The following is a 25016-nucleotide window of genomic DNA, read 5'->3' on the forward strand; positions in this document are numbered from 1 at the left end:
GAAGTTCTCGTGTTGCGTTTTTCAGCTCAATCAATTCACTTATATTCCTTTCTATTTTGTCCATTCTCGTTAGCATTTCGTCAAATCTTTTTTCAAGGTTCTTAGTTTCTTTGCATTGGGTTAGAACATGTTCTTTTAGTTCACAGAAATTTCTTACTACCCACCTTCTGAAGTCTGATTCTGTCATTTCATCACACTTGTTCTCCCTCCAACCTTGTTTCCTTGCTGGTGAGGAGTTGTGATCCCTTGTGGGAGGAGAGGTGTTCTGATTTCGTGTGTTTTCATCCTTTTTGTGCTGGTTTCTTCCCATCTTTAAGGATTTATCCACCTGTCATCTTTGTAGTTGCTGGCTTTCAGATTGGGTCTCTGAGTTGATGTTCTGTTTGTTGATGATGAGGTTATGTGTGTTTCTTAGTTTTCCTTCTGAGAGTCTGGCCCCTCTGCTGTAGGTCTGCTGAGGTCCACTCCAGGCCCTGCTTGCCTGGGGATCACCTGCAGCAGCTGCAGAACAGTAAGGGTTTTGCCAGTTTTCTTCTTCTGCTATCTTTGTCCCAGAAGAATACCTGCCAAGTGTAAGTCTGATCTCTCCTTTTTGAGGTGGCTCTTTGGATATACAGGGGTCAGGGAGCTGCTTGAGGAGAGAGTCCGTTCTTTATAGGAGCTCAAGTGCTGAGTTGTGAGCTCCATTGTTTATTCAGAGCTGCTGGGCAGGTATGTTTAGGTCTGCTGCAGCAGAACTCATAAACTGCTTTTTGTTCCCAGGTGCTCTGTCCCAGGGATTTAGGGCTTTATTTATGAGTTTCTGTTATGCTGCTGCCTTCTTTTTTTTTCCTTCAGAGCTGCCCTGCCCAACAAGGAGGCAACCTAGTCACTGTCTGCCTGTAGAGGCTTTGCTGAGCTGCTGTGGGCTCCACCCAGCTGCCGAGTGGACTTCCCTGCAGTCCTGTTTATATGGGTGTAGTTGGAACTGCCTCGGCAATGGTGGCCCACCTCTGTTAAGACGGAGTCTCTCTGTAGTGGCGGGTTGCCTTGGCAGCTGCGGGCTGCCTCAGCATTTCCCAACTACCTCCGTAGTTGTGGGCTACCTCGGTAATGGCGGACGCCCCTCCCCCACAGAGCTGGACCATCCTGGGTTCAGCTGTGCTTGCTGTGAAACTCTCAATCCAGAGAGTTTCTGATTGCTGTTCTTTTGTGGGGGTAGGACCAGCCGAGCCTGATCGCCTGGCTCCCTGCCTCAGAGCCTTTTTTTGTTTTTTAAGTTGGTGTTCCAGTTGCCTGTTGAATAGGCGCCGGGATCTGTGTGTTTTCCCATGCTTGCGGTGACTCACTGCACTGGCTTAAACAGCTGCACTGAGATTTGTGGAGCTTTTTTTTTTTGCCCTGGAGTCTACTGTCCTGGTTCCCTGTTCAGTCCCCTTTTTAAACAGATGAATGGGTGCCTTCCCGTGGCTCCAATCGCCAGCCAAAAGGGCACCCAGACCACTGTATTTTGTACAGAGGACCACTGCTCCCAGGCGCTGACAAAGCACCGGCGCCGGCCGGCACAGCCGCGCTGGCCGAAACAGCTGTGCTGGCGACCGGTGGAGCTCCTCCGCCTGGGAATTTCCTAATCTGTGGGCAATAAAAATGTGGCATCCATTCACCCTCTGTGCTTTCACCGGGAGCTGCAATCCTGAGCTGTTCCTAAATGGCCATCTTGGATCCCCCCTCCAAAATCATCTTTTTAAAAGTGTTTAACATGTTCATCTAAAAAAGTTAACAGAAAACACAAAAACACTTTATTTTCCAGATTCTTATTAAAATTCAATTGTGATTTTTAGATTTGTGAATACTATGATTATTATTAGTTTTAGGGACTGGGTTTTCCTCTGTTACCTAGGCTGGAATGCAGTGGAACACTCACATCTCAATAGAGAGTACTGTCTCCATTTTTATAGGAAACCGCTAACTAAAATTAGCATCTCTTCTTGTATAGTTTTTTTTTCTTTGAGACAGAGTCTTGCTCTGTCACCCAGGCTGGAGTGAAAGGTGTGGACTCAGCTCACTGCACCTTCTGTCTCCCAGGTTCAAGTGATTCTCCTGCCTCAACCTTCTGAGTAGCTGAGATTACAGGTGTGTGCCACTATGCCTGGATCATTTTTGTATTTTTAGTAGAGACAGAGTTTCCTGATGTCGGTCAGGCTGGTCTCAAACTCCTGACCCTGTGATCGGCCCACCTCAGCCTCCCAAAGTGCTGGGATTACAGGTGTGAGCCACCGTACCCGGCCTTCTATGCTTTTTTTTTTTTTTTTTAACTTTTTGATATTACTTTTAATACATAGGTTTATGTGCATAAAATACATATTGTTGCTTCCTGTGTTTCCAAAATATACATGAATTGTATCATATAGCACTTGCGTTTTTAAAACCTGTTCTTATTCACTCAATATTTTCAGTATTTATCTTTGTCAACCTTACAAGTCTTTTTGTCTTTCTATAGATACATGTGTTTCTATTCTATTGAAAAGCCATGCTTTGTCTATCTCCGCATCTTCTAGGCTCCTGAGAGCTCTTCTTTTTCCTTTCCTGCACTTTCTTACCTGGTAGGGAGGTTGTCTTTTTTGGAATGTATCAGCTGGCTTCCTCTGCTCTTTTCCTTTTAGTTGGGTTCAAGAAATGGGAGGTACTAGCTGGAGAGCAATGTGTAGAAACAGATAGAATCTGCTACAGCTCTCGCTGGGTTGTGGAAACTGCACCACACCTTTTCCTTACCCTTCGGGTTGGTCAGTGTGGTGCTTCCTCTGCTGTCAGTCTCCCATGCTGCTTCACCCCTTGTTGGATCCCTAATCATGTTCTTGCCTCTGTCAATAGACTTTTCATGAATTCATATCCATAGTCCGTTTGAGCGTGTCGTCTGTTTTTCTGCCAGGACCCTGACTGTTGAAACTGGTTACAAATAAGTATTCTAGCAACGACTAGCAAGTAGTACAGCAAGAAGTCTCAGGTGTCAGAGCAAAACTTTATTATTGTGTAGGTGCGTGTATATTCTGTAATGTGTGCTTTTATTTATATACACCTCTTTGCTTTCATACATCAGCTGTCTATATTACGTTCTTTAATAATACGTAAGCAAGACCTGTGTGATAAAAAATAAACTGCAACGGGACATGAAAAGTTGAAGTGACTAAATTATGCCGCATACCACGTTCTTGAAAGGAAAGGCTAAACATGATTTTAAATCAATTTCTAAATTAATTTATAATGAAATGCCTATAAAATCCCATTAGGCTTTAGAGTAATTTTGAAATGTGGTAGTGATTTTAAAGTTCTTCTGAAGAATAAACAAATAAAAAGAGCTAATAAAATTTTGAGGTCCATTTGAAGAAAGCAAATACATGTAGTTTATGAAATTTTGTAAATGGATTTAAAATGTAGGGGTATTTGATACATCAGATATTAACAAAACAATGTGATATTAGCATAAGGATTTAGAGATGAATGGGATAGTAAAGTAATCTATGAAGGTATTCTTGTGGGCATATGTTTGACTTTATTAAAAATTACATTGCAAGCAACTGGGAAAAAGAGGGAGTCACTCAACATTTAGGGACAAATGAATAATAATTAGAAAAATAACATTAAATTCCATACATATCAAAATTTTAAATGTAAAAAACCATCAGCATTTAGAAAATCTAAGCATATGTTTCTGACATAGAGATGGAGAATGACTTTTGAACTTAAAGTAATAGAAATAAATCATAATGAAAAAAGTTTCAAATAATGCTTATACACTATTAGTGGGAGTGTAAATAAGTTCAACCATTGTGTAAGATAGAATGTCAATTCCTCAAAGACTAAAAGTCAGAAATACCATTCGACCAGCAATCCCATTACTGGGTATATACCCAATGGACTATAAATCATTCTATTATGAAGATACACACATGCATATGTTTTACAATAGCAAAAATATGAAATCCACCCAAATGCCCATCAGTGATAGACTAGATAAAGAAAGTGTGGTACATATACATGATGGATTACTATGAAGCCATAATAAAGAATGAGATCACATGTTCTTTGCAGGGACATGAATGGAGCTGGAGGCCATTATCTTTAGCAAAGTAACACAGGAATGGAAAGCCAAATACCACATGATCTCACTTACAAATGGGAGCTAAATGATGAGGCTATATGGACACATAGAGGGGAACAACAGACACTAAGGCCTACTGAAGGGTGGAGAGTGGGAAGAGGGAAAGGGTCTGGAAAAATAATAAATACTAGGCTTAATACCTGAGTGATAAAATAATCAGTACAACAAACCTCCATGACACACATTTACCTATGTAACAAAGCTGCACACCCTGCACATGTACCCCTGAATTAAAAGTAAAAAAAAAAAAAAAGTTTTAGACAAGTAATAATTTGAAAGTTTATTTCAAAATGAATAGATTTGAGTATTATTGTGTTGGTATACTCATATATCCCAAATGTATATATGAGCATATACATTTGGTATGCCATAAGATAAATAAATTTGAAAGGCAAATGGAAAGTGTTAGAAAATATTTATAATAGAGGCTAATATATACAGACTGCTGCTGGGTTCCGGGACCTGGGGGAGGCTTAGCTTACTACCTGGTGGGCTGTTCTTCTAGGCCGTTGGTCTCTCACTCACCCAAGAATGGGAGAGAGGACCACACCAGGCGCGGTGCGCTCACAAGTAAATATCAGACACCAAAGAGTTTTTGCAAAAAGTGATTTATTTAGGCAGAGAAAGAGAAAAAGGAGAAAGAAAAAGATAAGGGAGAAAACCTTCCACAAGATTGTGGAAGGGGACCCAAATATGGAATCCGAAGGGGTGTGGAAGAACGGGACTTTTTTTTTTTTTTTTTTTTTTGAGACAGAGTTTCGCTCTTGTTACCCAGGCTGGAGTGTAATGGCGCGATCTCGGCTCACCGCAACCTCTGCCTNGCAACCTCTGCCTCCTGGTTCAGGCAATTCTCCTGCCTCAGCCTCCTGAGTAGCTGGGATTACAGGCACGCACCACCATGCCCAGCTGATTTTTTGTATTTTTAGTAGAGAGAGGGAGGGGGTTTCACCATGTTGACCAGGATGGTCTCGATCTCTTGACCTCATGATCCACCGCCTCGGCCTCCCAAAGAGAAGGGGACTTTTAACCTGGGAGGAATTCCCACCCTATCCAACCTCTTTGACCTATGAAAGGAGTTCCTTTAAACTCCCTCTGGAGTGACTGATTTTTGATTTTTTCCTGTGTGCACCAAAGCTTAAACAAAGACCCTTAAGACCTGGATGGAGCTGGTAGAGAAGACATGGCGCTCGAAGTTCTTGCCTTTGAAACTACGCCCCCTTGTGAACCCAGGAAGAGAATATATTCTCTCAAGACCTCACACAAATTCACATACACTCAACACAAATTAGCAATAGGGTTACAAAAGTACTCAGAATCCCTAGAACAAAGTTTAAATGAAATAATATGTCATGCTCTATCTTGTCAAAGGTAAAGAGAAAATCAAAATACTTAGTGCTGGAGAGGGTTCATAGAAACTTTTACATACTCCTGGTTGGAGTTTAAAATGATTAACTTAAATGTATTTAGACAAAATTTTTAAAGTATATGCATTTGACACAAAAGTTTCACATCAAGAAATATAACTTGGAATAGATACATGCAATATATAAAAGGATGTTATAACAATCTTATAACACTCTTGTTTAAATTGCTAGTCCAACGCCTAGGTAGTAAGTGCTAACCTAGTTGCTCAAATTTCACTGCCTTTCGTCTCAGGCAATCGGATGGATATGGAGAAACTTGCTAGTAAGTTCAAGAGTCACGCCACACTATTCAGCCTCCAGGTGGATCTGACTCTAGTTAATTTCATTATCTCTAATCACTGTTACAGGTGGCAGAAATCCAAACTCTAGCTTTGCCCAGTTTGTATTTCCTTAATAAACAAATTAAAAAGAATAGGGATCATTATTTTAAAGGAAACATATCAGATGTTTGGTTGAGAAATAATAAGCCAGTTGCAAACTCAAAGTCTAATTTGACAGTTTGAAAAGGCCTAAGCCTGGAATTGTCCAGCTCTAGGAATCAACTTTGTTCAGAGACTAAAGAGGAGTAAAATTAATTTGAAAAAGGGTTTTAGTTTGATTATCAAAATAGAGCAGAAGCATGGAAACAAAATGAAGGAAGACTATATTGCAGATGTTGGTGCCCATCCTTATATTCTAAATACTTGGGGTTCCTCTATATTTCTGTATTTTCCTACTGCAGACCCCTGCAATGCTATCTTTGAGGCCTTTTCTGGTCATATCCTGCTATAGACTGAAGGTTTATCTTCCCCAAATCCATGATGTCTGGAGGTGGAGTCTTTGGTTGGTGATTAGGCCATGAGAGCAGAGCCCTCATGAATGGAGTGAGTGTCCTTATTATGCTTGCCTCCTTATAAGAGACCTAAGAGAGCTCAGAAAGCTCTCTTTCTGCTTCTGCCCTGTGAGGCTGGGAAGATCATCCTCTATGAACCAGGAAGTGGGCCTACCTCACCAGACACTGAATCTTCTGGTGCCTTGATCTTGGAGTTTTCAGCCCCGGGAACTGTGAGAAATAAATTTCTATCTTTTATAAGTCACCCAGTTTATGACATTTTGTTATAGCAGCCCAAGTGGACCAAGATACATGGTTAGCCTTTGCCCAGAAAAAGATGGAACTACCCAGGAAATAACACCCTTGGGGAAGTATTCAGGCAAGGACAGACAAGAGCTGGTGGTTAAACTACTAACTTCCTTCCTCCAGAAATAACTGTGAGATTTACATAGACCTCATCGTGTCCCCAGTGGGATGGAGCCCACATCAGTAACTTCCGCATGAAAACACACTGTATCACTGTCATTTCTTTCCTTGTCTCCCTTCCCCACTCCCTTGTCAGTGCTTCCTGGGATCACTTCCAGAATAAAAACCTTTCACTCAAATCCTTACATACAGTTTTATTTCAGAAGCAGCTCAACTGAAGACAACAGTTCTAAGGTATATTCCAAAGTAGAGCCTCAAGATGGGATTCTGGAAAGGAAATAGTTACTGTCCAAATAGCAATAAGTACCTTATTGCTGGCAGTAAATGTGAGGTGGGGGAACAACTGGAATACTGCAGCATCGCTATTGCTAAAGCTCCCACCTGTGGAAAAACTGGGACTGAACACAGTAGACAGTAATGCACTGGCTTACGCAATCTATAAGAGACCAGAACAACAGTATTTATAGCGACTGTGGAGTAGCTCTCAGTAAATGATGGACAGGAGTAGGAGGAAAAATTTCCATCTTCTTTATTCTTGGGTTGGACATCCACCAAAACACCCATAAGATTGAGCCCCAGATGCCCACAGAGCCCATCTGCTTATAATTGAACCCTGTAGTGGCTCCCTCCTCTTTCCTGTCTTATTCCTCACTCCCCTATTGGTGCTTCCTGGGGCATCATCTGCCAAATAAACTGCATTCACCTTGTCTCAGGTTCTGCTTCAGAGAGAACCTAAGAAAGATAGCTTGGAAAAATTGGACAAATACAGTATTTCCTTAGAATAAAGGTTAGACCTTAGAGGACAGACTTGATAGATATGAAAGGGAAATAAAAACTTGAAATAAGTTAAAAAGGGAAAAAGACTTACTCTGCTTACCTGCTCTTTAAAGTGATATTAGAAACTAGAGAGATGTTTGAGTTTTTAACTATATCAGATGGAGTATAGCCGAAAAATCAATCAGAGAAAGGGGGTGTAATCCTTATGAGCAGACTGTAATGACTGTCCCGTAAAGTGTCAGATTCCAGAAATCTATCAAGGGATTGCCACTCAAAGCTGTGAGTAGAAGAGAAATTAGACAACTACCCTGTAAACTTCAGATAGCTGCACAAAATAAATTACACATGTAGAGATTTAGAGGAGATGACCAGAAAGATTGGATAAAAATACTAAAAAAAAAAAAAAAATTCTGGTGGTGTAAAAGTGGTGCATGAATTATAGGTGGGGATGCAGCTATTCCCAGTCTTCTGAAGGAACATTCTTGAGAAATTTATAGCATTATAACTTTATAGAGAGGCAGAGTCAAGATGAACTGGGTAAGAAATGGTGCTTAATAACAGCTTAAGTCCAGACGAGGGGTACATGTTGGTTTGTTGGGTGCATTTATTTTTCAAATCAGAGAGTTAGGCAGCATCTGAGCCTATTTCTTCTTTAACCCTGAAAAGCAAAATCTAAAGGAGGTATTTTGGAAAGAAGCAGGTTTGGCTAAACAAAAATAAAGTAAAAGCAAAAGACAGTCATAAACAGGCAATGGTGGTACAGAGAAGTAAACTCCGACTACTACAAGCTCAGCTGAGCCATCCTCCATGATCAGAGCAGAAGAAAATGCTGCTCAAGGTCTGGAACATTCAGTATCTGAGGAAAAAGACAAAGCAGCACCAGCCAGCAGTATTAGTCCTCACTAAGTCCAGAGGCAGCGTCAGTTGTAGGAATTGGCAGAACAAGCATTATTTTCCAGTTGAGACATATGTGATGACTAGGATCAGATTTTCCCTAGTGAGAGGGTTTCCCAGTCCTCATCAATGCCTCACCAGGCCCTCTGGCACAGAAGGGAAAAATCCCTATGCACAGGATACCCAAGAGCTTCTGGGCCAGACAGAACCTTCACTCAGTTTCCAATTCCCCTTTGATTCCTTTAATTTCTGGAATCCCAGGGACAAGTCAAGAGTTTTGAATATGTGTGTAATGGAAGCACTAAATTACTTCAAGTGAGATAACTGGGTCTGACTCAAGGCAAGTTTCTAAATATAGCAAGAAGTGAAGATTGTCTTAGTGCCATTCTTTAAGAGAGAAGTTGCCCAGGTAAGCCTCCCTTCTAGGTGCAGTAGATGTACAATGCCCAGATCAATCTTTTAAATCAATTGGTGAAATTTCCCATCAGGGTCCCAAGTCATGGAATCCAGATTTCACATTGTCAAGGCTGAAAAAAGAAAAACATCTTTGCCTGTGTTTTCCCCTCAGGTACCACTAAGCTTTTGCTTCAGTCTTTGGCAAAATTAAGAACTGGTGTTCTGAGAACCAATTTTGCCTGGAATAACTGCAGAGTGGGGGCCAAAAATCCACGTTTCCTCATTCTGGTAGGGTGAAACAGTATGTGATAACCCCATATGAATTATTAACTTTTTCGATCCTTTAAAATTGAGGCACGGAAGAGGCGAACACTGAGAATGCTGTAAGTCAGGGTCCCTGGGTTTTTGGGTATAAACTGTGAAAAAGCACCCACTTAAAGTTCCAGGAAGAAGCTCAAGCCCTGAAAGAAAAAAAAATCAGTTGGGTCCAGAGACACCGAGTTGACAAAAGGAGATGAACTTTGGTGAACTCGCCTCATGACCATACTAAACACCCCACCCTGGGAGGAGCTTCTTGGCCATTTGCTGTTGATGTATGTGGAAGCATGACGGGCTTGCGCCTGTACTGCCCTCACTCCACCTCTACATACAGTGACTCAGCCCTCCAGCTCAGTAAAAGCCCTGTTTGCACATCTGAGGAGACATCCTTTTGGGAAACTATACCGGGCATCCTCCGTACTTGTTGCAAGTAATAAAATCCCCTTTTAAAATCTTCCTTGGTTTTAGATTGTGGTCATCGGACTATCACCGGCCAAGCCATTGAACCCGCCTGTCATGTAGGTAACAATCTCTCTGGCTGAGGCTGCACGCATAAAGAGACTGAGTATCTTTGTAATAAACACACTTAAAATCTTTCTGCAAATGTATAAAATATGAGTTCCCTCCACCCCCAGTAAAACCAGAACTATATTTTCCAGGCTTCCCTTCTTGTTTTCTGGCTTCTGGTGGTCTCAGTTCAAAAAAGCCTTTGTGGAATACTGGAGAGAGGGAGAGAGAGAGGAGAATCAGATTATACAGAAGTGTTTGCTTTCCCAGGTCTCAGGCAGCTGCTGTGGGAGATCCTGCTCTTGTCAGATAGTCCTTTCTCAGGTCCCTGGTAATGCTGGGCAGCCCGGCTGGGGTGGTTCAGCTCTATTGGTACTTTCTCCTGTTGCTTTTCAAGTCAAAAGGTGGTAGCACGTTTTTGCTATTGCCAAATTCATCGTTCCTTGTTTGGCTTCTCCATTCTTTTACCACTGTTGTGATCTTTTCTTATTTTTGTATGACATTTCTTCTGTTTAAATACCTAGTTTTTTCTTCCCGATTGGACTTTGACTGGTAGAGTTCAAGATTTTGCCACATGTGTTTTACTCTTTTTCTTATTGATGCATTTTAAAGTAAATCTGAGGCATCACTCCATTTCACCTGTACAAACTGTCAGATGCATCTCCAAAAATATGAAAATGTTCTTATGTAACTGCCATCTTACTGGAACTCACAAAATTAATAATTCCTGGGTATCATCTAATATCCTTTCTAAATTCAAACTTCTCCATGAAATTTTTTTTTTCTTTACAGGTGGTTTGTTTAAATTAGGATCTAAACAAGGATCATACATTACAGTTGCTTTTTATGTTTCTTCTGGCTCTTTTTTAAATTGCATTTTAGGTTTTGGGGTACATGTGAAGAACATGCAAGACTGTTGCATAGGTACACACATGGCAGTGTGATTTGTTGCCTTCCTCCCCTTCACCTATACCTGGCATTTCTCCCCATGCTATCCCTCCCCAACTCCCCACCCCCTGCTGTCCCTCCCCTATTTCCCCCCGACAGACCCCAGTGTGTGATGCTCCCTTCCCTGTGTCCATGTGTTCTCATTGTTCAACACCCGCCTATGAATGAGAACATGTGGTGTTTGATTTTCTGTTCTTGTGTCAGTTTGCTGAGAATGATGGTTTCCAGGTTCATCCATGTCCCTAGAAAGGACACTAACTCATCGTTTTTTATGGCTGCATAGTATTCCGTGGTGTATATGTGCCATTTTCCCTGTCCAGTCTATCATCGATGGACATTTCGTTTGATTGTGGGCCTTTGCTATTGTAAACAGTGCTACAATGAACATTTGTGTGCATGTGTCCTTAGAGCAGAACGATTTATAATCCTTTGGGTATATACCCAGTAATGGGATTGCTGGGTCAAATGGAATTTCTATTTGTAGGTCCTTGAGGAATGGCCACACTGTCTTCCATAATGGTTGAACTAATTTACACTCCCACCAACAGTGTAAAAGTGTTCCTATTTCTCCACATCCTCTCCAGCACCTGTTGTCTCCAGATTTTTTAATGATGGCCATTCTAACTGCTATAAGATGGTATCTCAATGTAGTTTTGATTTGCATTTCTCTAATGACCAGAGATGATGAGCATTTTTTCATGTTCGTTGGCCTCATGTATGTCTTCTTTTGTAAAGTGTCTGTTCATATCCTTTGCCCACTTTTGCATAGGCTTATTTTTTTTTTCTGGTAAATCTGTTTTAGTTCTTTGTAGATTCTGGATATTAGCCCTTTGTCATCTCCTAGCTCTTTTAATCTAAAGTCTCACCACTAATCATTTCTGATTGCTGTTAACTCACCGAAGAAATTGTTTGCTCTCTTATAACATGTCTCAGATTCCAGGTTCGTCTTAATGTTTCCTAGTCTTGTTATTTATTGGTTTTTCTTTTTATTCCCTGTCAACTCCCCTAGACAGTTAGCTCTAGGGGCTTGCCAGGTTTCACCCAAGCTGGGGTCTGAGAGGAGTTGGTGATGGGTGGCGAGTAGTTGAAAGAACACTCAGGGGATGTAGGCAGTTGGGATATGGCTTTATTCTCTCTCTGTCAGCCTTAGTCTCAGCCGCCTTCTCTGGCCACAGCCCCTCTCAGCACTGGCTCCAGGGCTTCTGTGGCCCCAAGATGTGCATCTGTGCCCCTTGGCACACTCATGGCTTCCTAACTTCCCTCTGTCCACCTGCAAGGTGGCTGGATCCCTCTCTGTCCCCCTGCAAGCAGCTGGCTCCATTATGCATGTCCTCTCACAGTATTGGTGATACATTTGTGCACCTCACAGGCCACAGCAGCTCAGAGCCAGGTGATGAGCCCACTCATAACGTGGTTACATAACTGAGATTATATAGTGCATGGGACTGTGAACCTGCACTCCAGTCCTGCTGTGTTAGACTGCACTGGATGTTATATACTGCACTCGGCCTACCCTTGACTGTGGTGCAGCCATTTCCCTTACGGGGCTTGTTTACATTAAAATATCCTCCCCATGTGTGATAGTATTCTTCAAATAGAAAGTTCTTTTCCCTACTCCTTCATCAGTACCCATAAGCTAAAACTGACTTATCAACCTGAGGCCATGTTTCCTCATAGAGGGCAATGCTAGGCTGTCCCTAATTCTCTCCTCCCCATGTGTTAGGGATGATCTAACATTGTCCTCCAATGGATAAAATGGCCTCAGAATGCTAAATCAATTTCCGCTCATGGTTACTAATTCAGGGGTAGTGAAATGATTGCCAGCTTCTTCCAAGTTCAGAGGAAAAGAGCACATGGGTTTGCTGACTGGAGTTCTCTCTTCAATTTCTAGTATAAATCCTACCTATAGACTGGATGTGATGGCTCATGCCTATGATCCCAGCACTTTGGGAGGCTAAAGCAGGTAGATCACCTGATGTCAGGAGTTCGACACCAGCCTGGCCATCATGGTGAAACCCTATGTCTACTAAAAATACAAAAATTAGCCAGGCACAGTGGTGTGTGCCTGTAATCCCAGCTGCTCTGGAGGCTGAGGCAGGAGAATCCCTTGGACCCAGGAGGCAGAGGTTGCAGTAGCCGAGATCATGCCACTGTACTCCAGCCTAGGTGACAGAGCGAGACTCCATCTCAAAAAAAAAACCTACCTGTAATACAGCATTTGCCATCTCCTATTTCTGCTTCCTTATAAGTGAAGCAACTTATAAGAACTATACTGCAATGCATTTTGAAAGCAAAACTTTCCTAGGTTTTTATGATTTTGTTCTCAAAACACTGGTCATGTCCCCATGACCAATTCAACAGCAATTTTACGTTAAATTTTATTGTTTTTCCAAAGTAGTCAATGACTTGTTCAGAGAAACAGTTTTCCTTTTATACCCATATTGCTTCAGTTTACTTGACATTTAATCACATTTCATGCTAACTATACAATAAATACAACTGTCATAGGCAGCTTTGGGAAGAAACACAACTTATTCTTATTTGGCACACAACTTGGTGGAGCAGAAGAGCAGGCGCATATCAGAGATCAGAACCTGCGAACACAGCTATTGATAAGTCTTAAAGCAGGAAAGCAAACTTTTGATTAGTCCAGCGAGTCAGTTAAGTAGAAGTTGGTTAAAAGAGCTTATATGAACTGAATTGTAGACTACTACATAGCTTTCTCTTGCAAAAAACATAAAGTGAATATAAATATAAGCTGGGGCTACTTCTGTACAATACTAAACATTCAGAACAAAATTGTAAATTAACATCAGCCATCCAGATGTTTTAGCTTGTAAAGACATAATTTGAGTGACTGGATATTTTAGTTTGCATATGAATGTTCCTATTTTAAAATGTCAGTTCATTTTAGGTGCTCAATAAAGTAAACTCAGTGAATTGAAGCATTATCACAGTTTCTGATCTTAAATAGCTGTTCAGTCTTGGGATTGTTGAACAAAAATGTCCTGTGTGATGTGCTGCCACATGCTGGCAAAATAAGACTCTCAGATACCACATGGTTAATAGTTTACAAAGTGAATTATAAAAAGGAAAAAAAAAAATCCAAGGGGCTCAATTGACTCAAAAGCACATATACCCAAAAGACATGGAACTGTTTCAGTGAAAGGAGTTCAAGAGACTTTGGTGGTATAGACAAGGCAAGGAGAAAGTAGACTGTATTTTAAAGATAAAGAAGAAGGCTGAATTTGAAAGACTCGAATGCAACCTCCTGGTCACAGCATGAATATTTCCCAGAGTTCATTAAAAATGCAAAATAATAATAATAATAATAGAGGCTGAAGGCTAAGCCGGAGGCAGTGAGGAGCAAAACAAAGGTAGCAAAGAGTGGAATCTGTAGGCAAGTTATTGCTTAGGCCAGCAACCAGGGCTACTGACCTGAGACCACATTTCCCTTCTGCAGAGTCTTGGCCATATTTAGGGGTCTCAGTTTTGGAGAGTTGGGTGTTTAGTCCACAACTCCTAGTTCTAATATTGTTATTTTCCCAGGAAAATGCAAACTTTAATGGTTTTGCAGGGTTTGCCTCAGTGTTTTTGTTTTGTTTCTCTCTTGCCCTTAGAGATTTCACTTGCTTCCTGAAGATCTCAGCAATATATCTAAAAGCACAATTGTTACAATTTACAGAGGACAGGAACTCATATCACAGTAGAGGAGTTTGTCTGAGTATCCCGTCCATAATATTGGGGAAAGCTCGCCTGATAATTTTCTGGGAACATAAAAAATGAGAGTGGAGCAGATGTCTAATTAGAATACATACACAGATCTCAGCTTGCATGAAATGAAAAGAACAATTTCTGCATTTTGCTTCAGTCTCTTTCTTCAAATGGCACCTAGCATCTTTCTTCTCAGGGCTCCTTTGTGAATGTCAATTTAATATATTTTCCTATTAATATTTTATTTGATATGATCAATATCCAGGTATTATCAAAATATTTCTAATATTAAGGTGATTATAATTGTTTTTTCTTACAAAATGGCATTTGTAGTTGGTAAGAATAAAACAAATTGAGTTCATTGCGACTAAATTTTAGATAACAGAACTCTTCAAAAGCTCTCTGATAACCTTACCATAATTTTTGATATATAATAGGATTGTGCCTTGTAAAGTGTCCTTTTTTGGATTTTTGATAACATATCATTCAAGATAAATAACGTCTCTTTTATTTAAAAAGATAATAAAATAGTGATACATTTAAAATATTTAGGCTTTGCCTAAGTAATAGCTATTGGGTCACAGTCCCTTGACCCAAAACTATTTTATATATTTCAGATGGACAGCTAAATATTAATGTGTGCTTAAGGTAATTCAGATAACAGAATAGTGTTTATTAATTTGACATGGAATGGAGGAGGCCTCTCTGAGATAATAAGAAAACATTAAAAAACTACTTAGTAGGCTGAGGTGAGAGGATGGCTTGAGCCCAGGAGTTCGAGGCTGCAGTGAGTTACGACCGTAACGCTGCATTCTGGATTGGGCAACAGACCGAGCGCTTGTCAGAAAAACAAACAAACAAAACACCAAACAAACAAACAAACAAACAAAAAACCCACTAAAACAAATAAAACATAAAAAGATTGTATTGACTATATAAAATTAAATATTTCTGTACATAAAAAAGTACTATGTTCAGTCAGAATATGAACGACAAATTAGAAACGAGACAAACCGTAACAGAAACTAAGTTAAATATATAATGTATTCCTGAAGGTAAAAAAATTTAAACACCTCAGTATGTTTTCAGAGATATAATTTTATGTTTCTCGTAGTTGAAGTAACAGAACTTTAAATAATGCTGCCATCTTTTAGCAGAAAGTTTAAAAAGATTGTTATGCCCAATGCTGGAGAGAGGAAGAATGGTGGATATTTTTTTTAAAGTTGTGTACTTTTATGAACTACTTGGGTCAACTTATACTAGTACATGCTTTCTGTAGGACAAAATGGTAACAAGTGTCAGAAATCTTAAAAATAATATTTTTGATATACTAATTTTACTTTTTGAAAGTCATGTTTAAGAAATAATCAGAAATGCCGGGCGCGGTGGCTCAAGCCTGTAATCCCAGCACTTTGGGAGGCTGAGGCGGGTGGATCACGAGGTCAAGAGATCGAGACCATCCTGGTCAACATGGTGAAACCCCGTCTCTACTAAAAATACAAAAAATTAGCTAGGCATGGTGGCGCGTGCCTGTAATCCCAGCGACTCAGGAGGCTGAGGCAGGAGAATTGCCTGAACCCGGGAGGCGGAGGTTGCGGTGAGCCGAGATCGCGCCATTGCACTCCAGCCTGGGTAACAAGAGCGAAACTCCGTCTCAAAAAAAAAAAAAAGAAATAATCAGAAATACATACATAAGGTTTATTTAAAATAGTATTTACTGCAGCATTATTTATAATACAATTGAAATAACATTAAGTCCAACAAGAGGGATAATGATCAAATTGATTATTTCATTTCTATATGATGGAGTATTATGCCATCCACTCCATTTAATAGGCTAGAATGTTCATGGTGTATATTTAGAGAACAAAGTTTTCAAAAAAATATATAATACACTTCAATTTTATATGTGTAAATTATACAAAAATGAGAGAAACATCACAAAATATTAATAGTGATAATTTTGGATACTGAGATTATGAGTAAGCTTATTTTTATGTATATATTTTCTATAGCATAACATTAAACATGCCATACTTGTTAAATATTCTTCTGTATTCACATATTTCTGTACTAATCTCTTAATATGATAATTTTATAGAGAAGGCTTCTCAATTGCACCAGGCAGAAGTTTAATTTTACTGTAAGGGTGGAAAGAAGGAGGGAAGAACAGCAGGGATAGACAAGAAAGGAGATGCTTGCTTTGTTCCTTAGCTTCAAAAAGTGACTTGTACCATGTTTCAGTGGCAGGTGTTTGTGAAAAAGAAAATAGAAGAAAAACAGCTAAATAGATGGATTTCATGATCCATTTTAATATGTGTGATGACCCATTGCATTATCTATTCATGGATAGAAATTATTCTTTTAATAAAAATGCCAACAGTCTTTTATTTTTGCTATACGTTTCTACCAAATACAAAATACTATTTTGTTGTCATTTCAATTTCCTCTTGTTGCTTAGGATGTACTCTTCGAATTCAGGATGTTTTGACAGTCTTGAATTTCTCAAAGTTTAAAATGTGAGATATTTGCTAATAGAACAGTTTGTTCTCATGCACAACTGTGGTCAGGTAAGAGGAAGTCAGTAACTCAGAGTTTAGTCTCACCTGAGAGAGAGGTCATAAGATAACACAACATATTGTTACCCCATGTAGTTGAGTTACATTATTGTTTTGTCATGAATATATGTGGAATAAAATTTTTTCTGTATATAAGCAGCCCATGAATTATCATTGTCCTTTTCCTATCTTCACTAGGATCAGATCACAAATGCATTCACAGTCTCCCTAGTGACAGGAACTTTTGCAAATTTCTGTGGAAGACTCACCTTTTCATTTCTGTTTCCTTGTCTCTAATGCAATTTCAGATACATTGGATTTTCTGAGTTCCAGAATTTAATTAGTTGTGGATGCTTAATTGTGTTATCTGGGCTCCTAGACCCTCAACATACTTTTGATGATGGTAGACTGTTGACTCCCTCAGTATTGTCTTTATTCTCATGGCTTCCAGAATTTTGGCTTGATATTGACCCTGGTCTCACAGAGATATTTCTAATCCTTATACTTGCCTGAGGACTCTGTTACTTACTCCAATATTATTAAAATGCTTACCTCAAGGGTCTCTTCTTACTGTTTGTTCCATCTTAATATAGTTTTGGTTTTCTATATAAATTGAAAGCTGTTGTTTAGCAATTTATCTTTTCCAACTAAAAGTATGATTTTGTGGTCTTTCCAGGCTAATGAATATGGATCAACTTCATATTTTTTGAGTTGTTTCAGAGCAGCATCTGAGTATTGTACCATAATATTTAACTATTCTATTGATAGGTAAATAATGGATTTCTGCTTTTTTTGTTGTAAACAATGCTGTGATGAAAATACTTAGACATGCATTTCTGAGCATGTGTTAAAAATAGAAAACTCTGCATTGGATACATAAAATTTGAATTCTTAGATCAAAGGTTATATATTTTTGAAATTCTAGTGATAAATTACTTTTAATCAATACTGTCAAATTATCCATTAACATGACCATATTAGTTTCTACTCTGTCAATCATATATAAGAGAATGTCTGTGCCAGGTGTGGTGGTTCATACTTGTAATCCCAGCATGTGGGGAGGCTCAGGCAGGAGGATTACTTGTGGATAAGAGTTTGAGATCAGCTTTGACAATGTAGAGAGAGTCTATCTCTACAAAAAAAAAATTAAAAATTAGCTGGATCCAGTGGCACATGCCTGTAGTCCCAGCTACTTGAGTGGCTGAATTACGAAGAATGTTGAGCCCAGGAGTTTGAGGTGACAGTGAGCTATGCCTGGGGGAGCCCGTGTGTAAAAACAAAACAAAACACAAGAGCAGAGGGTCTGTTGACTCACATTTTAATCCACTTTGGTTGTAATCACTCTCCTTAATTTTTACCAGTTGGATGATTAAAACAAACTCTTTAAAATTGCATAGTAAAGATGAACATATTTTCATCTGTTTATTGGTAATTTGTGTTTCATTTTTGTAACATTTTCTGTTATTCATTGTTCATTTTTATATTGAAAAATTTACCAAAGTTCTTTATGTATTATAGAATTATTTTCTTCTTTTGATATTTTTAAATGTCCTTTTCTTTTTGTGAACTATAATACATATGCAGCCCCAGAAAAATTTATATCAACTTACTAGTAGAGCAAACAATCATGTATCCACTGAAGTAAAAAAAAAAAAAAAAAAAAAAAAAAAAAAAAAAAAAAAAAAAAAAAAAAAAAAAAACCAAAACAACAACAAGAACAAAAAACTTAAAAAAATGTCTTAAAGAATTCTTCCTGTTTTCTCACTTGCCTGAAGTGGAAGAGTAAATCTATTTGTTTGCTGTAACCACAAGCAGAAGTCTTTTATTCCTTTTTTTTTTTTTTACACATTTTATATATTCTCCTAGAACTGATAATAGTTTCATTCATATAATTTGTTAGACCTATAGAATTTACAGATAAACCTTCTATCAGTTTAACAAGGGTGGTCCATGTAGTGAACAGCTAATATTTTGTTTGCCCATCTCCCACTTTTTCTGGGAATGGTAAAATCCCTGCCCCCTGACCACAGAGGGTTGTGTGACAGACTGGGAAACAAAAATATGAGATCATAAAATCCCTGCCCCCTGACCACAGAGGGTGGGGTGATATACTGGGAGATGAAAATAGGAAGTCATTCTCTTTCCAGTGGCTGAAAAAGAAACCAAGAAGTGGAGACAAACAAATATGGGAAGAGGAAGACAGATTGATAGAATGAATAATATTTGAGTCCATTTTCAAGTTTTATTCTGAGGCCCTGTAACAATTCTGTACTTAAATTCCATGCCAGCACAGTGTTGTTAGGATGATTTTCTTTTATGTTTAAGCTGGCTCGGGATGGGTTTTTTTCCATAATGAGCAACAAAAAACGTGTATTGTATATAGAATAACTGCCTGAGATAGATTAATTTATTTCCTTTCAATAAAGAGTTTGGATGTTAATTTCTAGGAAAGGCATTAACAGACCACTGAAGCTATCTGTAGGTAAGTTTATTGATGAGATGTTACCACCCCTCTTCCTTCTGTTTCCATATTTCAAAGTTTAGTAAAATTGAGGGAAGATTAGGTGATAGAATAACAGACAGGAAGAAAGGATAAGAATTTGTTAAAAGTTGCTAAAAACACCAGATAAAATGCATAGTAGGGCTGTAAATTTCACTTACTGTGTTCTCTGATCCAGAAGTGCTAGTTAGCTATTTGTCGTATCACTTTTGGGGCTGAGTGCTTTGGCTCATGCCTTTAATCTTAACATTTTGGGAGGCCAAGATAGGAAGATTGCTTGAGCCCAGCAGTTCGAGACCAGGCTGGGCAACTTCGTCAGATCCTTGTCTCTAAAAAAATTTTTTAAAAATTAGCTGGGTACGGTGGTGTGTGCCTGTAGTCCTACTTACTTGGGAGGCTGAGGCAAGAGGATTACTTCAAACCAGGAGCTCAAGGTTTCAGTGAACTAAGATCATGCCACGGCACTCCAGCCTGAGTGACAGAGTGAGAGTCTGTCTCAAAAAGAATTGTTACGTTACTTTTTGTAGTTTTTGGTTTCTTCCAGATTTTTAAAGATGTTTAGAAATTTCTTCTATCATAATTATTTCATAATATAGAAAGCCGTTATGTCTCCATTTCAGTTGTGTCTTATTTCTCTGGATTTGTGTTTACAGTGTCTTGTTTCTTTGCATATTGGCAGTCTTTACAACTGGTTATCCAAGTCCGAAGATTAAACTTTTCTGTAAAACTTAAACTAGTAGCTTACTCCAGCTTACTCTTTTTCAGACAGCCCTAACTTAAAGAAGGGGTGGTGGTGCTTGTCAGACTTTCTTCTTAGGTAGGCGCTGGCTTTTACTTTAGCTGCCCACATTCTACGAAGCTACTAAAACGTCAGATCTGTTCACAGCTTTATCTTCATATAGATCAATGCCCTCTGTACCAAAGCAGTTTCTCAAGTTGTTCTTACTTTACTGGGCTCCCACATTTTCCTAGATTTTGGTCTGGTAATTTTCAGCCAAATTATAATTCATATATATATATATATATATATATTTATACACACACGTATATATGTATATCTCATACATTATGCATGTAATACAAAGTTTTAGCTGTACTCAGTGGGAGAATTGGTCTTACCTGGTTCCCCGTATTAGAAGTGGAGGAGGTCTTTCTTCCCAGTACTGAAAGCAGAGCAGTGGTTTCTAGAACTTGGGGTAGAAATGAAAATTAACTTCAAGTGGCTCTAAGAACACATTTTATCGTGATGCAAGTGTTCTAAAACTACATCCTGATCATGGTCACGCCACTATATAAATTTACTAAAATTCAATTATCTGTGTCCTTAATATGCGTAGGTTTTATGGCATATGAATTATACCTCACTAAAGCTGTTGAAAGAAGAAATTCAGAGGTGATGATTACAGAGTGGGAGAAATCCCTGCTAGACTGAGAGGGAATGTGAAAGTACAGAGAGCTTATATGCTCATTCCCTGTTTGGCTTCAGTAAGGAGACCTGTTCCTAGGGAGCCCCGAGGCCAACATGAAGTGACCACAGCAGAGGAGAAACATGATTGGGCATGTTTGGGCAGGGAGAGTGCTGAAGATTGCTTTTCTCTCTTAAATACTGCTGTAGCTGGTTGGCATGAAGAGAGATATAAAATTTTACACTTGCTTTTTGTGGAGGATTTGGAATATAGCTGAGCGAGAACAAATGGCATCCCTGTGGTGAGAACCATGTTGTCCATATAGGGGAGGCCAGGGCATGGCCAGCTGAGGCAGAGGCCAGATGGAGAAAGTAGAGTAGACCCAGAAGATCAGAAGTGCATGCAGGAGTTGAGACGGAGGTTCAGATGAAAGGCAGAAACCCCCTGGTGTGCTGAAATAACAGACCATGAGCTACGCAAGCTGAACATTCTAGAAGCAGAGGTGGTAGGGACAGGAGCTGACAGACCCGCAAAGATAAAATTACTGTGCTATAAATCCTACACCTCCTCCCTATCTGGACCTCAATCACAGGTGGACCGGAGCCCCTGCCCTTCCGTCACCCTGGGCATTCATGAGCTTTATCTTGTTCCCAGAAACTGTCTTGCAAAGGAGGAAGACAGTCCTTTAGAGAGGGAGAAATGACAGCCCTGTTAAATAGTTTGACCTTTGAATTGGCTAAATATTTTTCCAAAAGGGACTTTTAAATAAAAAGACCATTATGAACCAGAAAAGAATGATTCACCTCTAATTGGCATTTTAACACTCTGCCTCCACCCCACCCCCAGCCATATGCTGGAATGGGTGTTTGGCAGTAAACTCATTACACTTGTTTCAAAATGAAGACTCTTCACATTTGTTATACATCTGAGCTATAGTGTGTAAAGTTTATTTCCCCCACCACTCTATCAGCTATCATCTATTAATATCCAAACGAAATTTCCATGTGGAGGGGATGATTGTCAAATAATATGTGTCCATATGAACAAGCAAGAGGTATTTTGTTTCTTGTAGATGAGAAAGCCTCATGGCTCTGTGTGAAAATGTGCAGCTTCTTTGTCAATGCTAATGTGGTTCACGTTTTCTTGGTCAATACTCGTATATTTCACATCTGCTTAAAAGAGATCATCAGACAAACTGGTTAAGATTGTGCAGATTTTCAATAGTGTGGATACTGTTTCTGTTTCCCCCAGTTTCATCCAAGATGGTCAACTCTCTGCCTTGGAAATAGCATGCTAATTTTTGAAACTCTAAGATCTATTTCTGTTGTTGCTACTGCTTTTTATCCTCCTCCTCCTCTCCAACTAATCCAAATGCTCCCTTTTCTGCTAGGCTCAGCTGGCACCTCCTCCCCAATGAATTCTTCTCCCATCACTGTAAATCATACACATTTCCTACTCCTCCAAATTCACAAAACATTTAAATACAGACATTTGGTTCTCAACCACACACTGCCTAGTATAGTAATTTAACCATCTTTTACGTGTTGATCTAAAATCTCTCCCAAGCTTCATGAGGTTAGAGCCTACAGCCTATATTTCTTTGTATATATACTCAGAGTGTATATTCCATTGTTTGGTGTCAATCAAATCTTAGCAGCTCCACTACTCTTTCACTTATTAGCTATATGCCCCTGAAGCAAATATCTCGGCTTCTTTTAGCCTCAGATTCTTTGTGGGGTTGTTGAGAAGGCTAGTGAGGTTGGGTATGTAGACTTTAGCTTCTGTATGTACAATTGATGTCACCCAAATACTCAGTAAATGTCAGCTATCACTGGGAAAGATCCTTGAAGGAAGGAATTGCGTATCCTTTCTTCCTTCCTGTTGACTAACCTTCAAAATGTATTCATGTCCAACCGCTTCTCATGTCCTTCCCTGCTGCAAACCTCCACCTGGTCCTGGGCTGTGTCATCTCTTGCCTGGCTGGTGGCAGTGCCTCTTGACAGCTCTCCCTGACTCTCCCCTTACCAGCCTGAAGTCTATTCTCCATACAGAGTCTGAGGTGACTCTACTGAACTGAAGAATCATAGGATCTTGGATAAAGTTAAAAACTTTTGTAGCTTCTTGTTTCCCTTTGTGTAAAATCCCAAGCCATTTTAAGGACTGCTCCTATCACCAACTCCCTGACTTCATCCTCTACCTCTCTCCTCTTCAGTCACTTACCTCTGGTCATACTGGTCTCCTGCTGTCTGTAAAATGCAGCAGGGATTTATCAATCTCAGGACCTTCATTCTTACTTTTTCACCTGCATGACTTGCTCCCTCATATTTTATGGGTCTCTGCTCAAATGTCACCTTACCAGAGAGGCCTTCTCCTGCTACCCAATGTAAATACCGTAACTCATGCCATCTCCCAAAACACTCTATGTCCCTTACTTGGCTTCATTTTTCTTTGATTCACTTGTTCTCTGAGGTATTATAGTTTCACCTATTCACTTGTTTTCTGTGTTCTCCCACTGGAAGGTAAGCTTCATGTGAATAGAGCTTTATTTTGTTTTCTACTCTATTTCCAGTGCTTTAAAAAGTACCTGGCATAGTGCATGAAAGAATAAAGACATTAATGAAAAAGTAATTAAGTGATGGCATATGTTTAACAGGTTTATGTTAAAAAGTCATCTGAATGGTTGGCAATAGAAATGATAAGATTTTTCAATATACAAGCTTATGCTCTAACCCCCAAAGTTTCCACATATTTTTTAACTGAGTACATTCCTATAGCCTAAAAATTTAGACTGTCAGAATGACCATATTCACTCTATTACCCTATTCCCTATATTGTTATTGTTGCACTGTACTATTTTTTTTGGTGAGCATATTATTATTTACTATATGGCAATCATAGGATTTCTATATTGAGCCCAGTCAGACACTGCTGTATAATTGTTAGAATTCATTACTAATAGAGTTGCCAAATTTAGCAGATACAATACATGATGCCCAGTTACATTTGAATTTCAGATAAACAGCAACTAATATTTTAGTATATCCCAAACATTGTGTGGGTCATACTTATAGTAAAAAATCATTGTCCATCTGAAATTAAAATTTAACTATATATCTATATTTTATCTGGCAACTATGATTACTGGCTGAATTTCCTGCCTATTTATCTTATAATTCTGAATGTTTTCTACCTTTTCCAATTCCACATCAAGCAATTTTAGCTTGGCCACCTTGGCCTGTGATCTGTTTTACCACTAGAGGGATTATTGCACTTTTGTTTTTGGCTGTTTTTAGAAAGTAAAGCAAAAAGGTAAAAAGGATTAGATAAGAATACTTCCTTTCCCCTGACTCTAGTAAAACAGAGTCTAGAGCACACACAGTTCAATTAGAACTTCATTTTGAGAGGGATCTTTGAATAATGAGTTACTCTTGCTTGTCTCAACCATCTATTAACTCACCATCATGAAACAACAGATGGCCTGGTGTGAAATGTGCCCACAGGGCTTTGTTTATGGGAGAAACCTGTGCCAATGGCTGGAATTGTTTCTTTTTTTCTAATTACCCATTTGGTGGAGATATTTTTGTAATTTCCAGCAGTGAGCATTACTAGGTTGAGGTTATGATTGGAACCTGCATGGCTGGCATCTAAGCTCTTGCTTTTATATGATTTCAGGCTTTGTGTATTATTGTCCACTGAAACCTGAATAAAATATTTTTGACCATGGATGAAGAATTCAGATATAAACTTATTTATTTATTTATTGAGACAGAGTCTTTCTTTGTTTCCCAGGCTGGAGCACAGTGGCACGATTTTGGCTCACTGTGACCCCCACCTCCCAGGTTAAGTGGTTCTCCTGCCTCATCCTCCCATATAGCTGGGATTACAGGTGCTCATCACCATGCTTGGCTAATTTTTTAAATTTATAGTAGAGAAGGGGCTTCACCATGCTGTCCAGGCTGGCCTTGAACTCCTGACTTCAGGTGATCCACTGGCCCCAGCCCCCCAAGTATTAGGATTACAGGCATGAGCCTAATCTTAATTCAGGTTTATCTATACAATGATAGTAATTATTTCCCGAAAGTTGTACAGAAATGTGTAGTTTTTTCTGATAAATTTCATTTTTTTAAGCTTTAATACTCCTCAGATAGTAGATTTTTCTTACACCTTCATCTCAGAACAAAGCATCATCAACTGATGTA

The 25016-nt window shown here is 39.2% G+C and overlaps 1 pseudogene; it reads left to right on the forward strand.

Annotated features, from left to right (window-relative positions):
• LOC108307427 overlaps positions 1–25016 on the forward strand; it is a 92644-nt pseudogene that overhangs the window by 21224 nt on the left and 46404 nt on the right.

This window comes from Cebus imitator, unplaced genomic scaffold (assembly GCF_001604975.1).
Source record: "Cebus imitator isolate Cc_AM_T3 unplaced genomic scaffold, Cebus_imitator-1.0 Scaffold79, whole genome shotgun sequence".
Taxonomy (NCBI): Eukaryota; Metazoa; Chordata; class Mammalia; order Primates; family Cebidae; genus Cebus; species Cebus imitator.